The sequence below is a fragment of the Salvelinus fontinalis genome, chromosome 21, assembly GCF_029448725.1.
Source record: "Salvelinus fontinalis isolate EN_2023a chromosome 21, ASM2944872v1, whole genome shotgun sequence".
In the NCBI taxonomy this organism is placed as follows: Eukaryota; Metazoa; Chordata; class Actinopteri; order Salmoniformes; family Salmonidae; genus Salvelinus; species Salvelinus fontinalis.
Window position 1 is genome coordinate 44,284,146 of NC_074685.1, and position 2,665 is coordinate 44,286,810.

Consider the following 2,665-nt stretch of genomic DNA (forward strand, 5'->3'; position numbering starts at 1 on the left):
CACGCAAACGTTTCAAGTTACAATTTGCGGGAATACACCATTCTAAAATGTGCACTGCACGTGCAAGCTGTTTCATGGACAGAGATGGAAATATCAGATCAAAATTGTGAAAGAGGGGAGATCTAAAGATGCAACAATTTTCATGGGTTGCTAATATGGCTAGGAAAATGCCTTTGACTGCTAGAGAATGAAAGAAAGTTGAAAGAAAACCCTTAGAACAGGAGAACGCATATGAAGAAGTCTTTATAAAATAATCGCCTTCATTTTTTCTATGGTGGGATTTTGGCTATAGGCTACTTTGAAGCAAGGTAAGACATGTCTCATAATATGAGGTAAAACATCCAGGTTTCAAACAATTAAGGAACAGGAGAAATATAGCAATGCTAATGATAGGTCTAACCGTCTTCTAGTAGATTAAAAGGCTTTCCCTAAAACCGCCAATGAAATGTTAACTAGCTACATAGCTACAATGTAGCCTATGCCACCTGGGAAAAAATATAATGATTATTTGCATCAATCTAGTGGCCACTCCCTCTCATGTGCTCACTGCTAACCAAATAACAGTGGTAGGTGTTTGTACAGTTGAATCTACAATCCAAAATCAAAAAGTGTTCTCCTGATGTGGTTTAAGCGTTGTCGTGGACATAGAACATCCAATTTGGCTGTTTTTCTATTAAAAAAGTGTGAGATTGAGAGTGAAAACATGGGGGAAAATTAGCAAAATCTGAAACTTGTGAATTTCTGACTCCGTTAACAGCCTCATTTATCTGTTTCAATAGTAGGACTACTATTAGCCTACTAGCACAGTACAGCTGGGGCCTGACTGTGAAAGACCAATATGGGATTCATCATTTTTAGATCATTCAGAGTGTATGTTACTGTTTGTCATATAATTCATTTTTCACACAGGACGCCTTTCCTTCACCGGGCGGGCGTTTTGAAATTTTGGGGCAAAATTAGAGTATACTCACTTTTCCGGGCACCACTACACTACTGGGTGCAGTGAGACCTCTTACCCAGATTGGTGCAGGGGGAATCTACCCGTCATCTCAGGCATGCAAGGACACCCGATACGCTCTCTGTTTACAGTTGACGGCCTCGACACATCTGCCACAAACACAAAGATCCGCTTCCCTGTTTGTGTGATATCAATACACACCATGAGATACACGGTTGATCTCATGCCACAGATGTTTATCTATTTTGTGAATGAGGGATCTTTTGTCCAGGGTGCAGTGTATGGGGGTATGGAGAGAGTGTGTGTGTGTCAAAATAATGTACCTTGGAGAATACGGGCATCGATCCCGCTACCTCTCGCATGCTAAGCGAGCGCTCTACCATTTGAGCTAATTCCCCAGCTGTTAGAAGAGGCCACAAGGAGTATTGTAGAAGCTTCCGCCCTGGCCACGGGATCCTCTTGGCTTACTTGGTAACTTACTCGCTAGCAGTTGCTGAGCCATCATGACAGCTGTCATTTCTGGCAAGTTGGGCTGGTTAGCGCAGTTGGTCAGAGTGTGGTGCCATCAATACCAAGGTTGCAGGTTCAATCCCTGTACTTGCCATAAGTTGTTTTTTGAGTGCTTATGTTATATATATATGTATATATGTATGTATATGTATATATGTATATATGTATATATGTATGTATATATGTATATATGTATATATGTATGTATATATGTATATATGTATGTATATATGTATATATGTATGTATATATGTATATATGTATATATGTATGTATATATGTATATGTATATGTATATATATATAATAATAATAATATATAATATATATAAATATATATATATATATATATATATGAGAGAGAGAGAGAGAGGCCTATCATACGGCTCAGAGATACCAGCTGTAAATGTAAAAACTCTTAAGTACAGAGATCAATTCTAAAGGTGTTACATAATATTACAGTATTATTGTCTGGACTAGAGCCATACTGTAACACCTAGCTAGGGGCAGTGCATCAAAAAACAACAATCATGTTGACACACAGTATTGATATTACACCTAGGTTAGCTAGTGTATTGTCTTGCACATCCCTGCATAATGTGCGGTGTCACAGTTTGGAAGCAGGACTGGGGACAGCTTTGCCCAGAGCTCCCAAAACCCCTGGGCTATTTCCCAGTCGTATCGATCCTTCTATGACAGACAAAGGACTAAATGAGGACACAGATATTGATCTGAAACCGGATTAAAAACGAATCTGAAATATACTCTGAGAGTTTAGGTCTCTGTGGATATGTTAGTATCGTTGTAACTGTATCCTGTCTTCCTACCTTTTATCTGTTTAGACCAGTTACCCAGTGCTATTTGTGGATGTCACTGCAGTTTACTTAGCAACAAAACAAAAGTATACTGACCTTCATTAGGCTGCAAATGTATGAGTTATTATTTATTAGCCTACAGCAGATCACTGAATGACAATCAAAATGAACTAGTAAATATAACTAGTTATGTTCTCTGACATCTTGAACAACTAGCTGTTGCTTCAAGTTGACCGATATATCTCCAAACCAGTAAGTGGTGTCCATCCAAACCAGTAAGTGGTGTCCATGACAACATAGCACACTTTTGTTTTATGGTAAACACACACTGCTTTCAACAGGTCAGTAGAATAGAAGAAACCATAGAATCAAACACAACAGCA

The 2,665-nt window shown here is 38.6% G+C and overlaps 1 non-coding gene across 1 annotated transcript; it reads right to left on the bottom strand.

Annotated features, from left to right (window-relative positions):
- Nucleotides 1–1,283: 1,283 nt before the first annotated feature.
- Nucleotides 1,284–1,356, bottom strand: trnaa-agc (transfer RNA alanine (anticodon AGC)). Its single transcript has one exon. It is a non-coding gene; the product is annotated as a tRNA-Ala (tRNA).
- Between the last annotated feature and the right edge of the window lie 1,309 nt (nucleotides 1,357–2,665).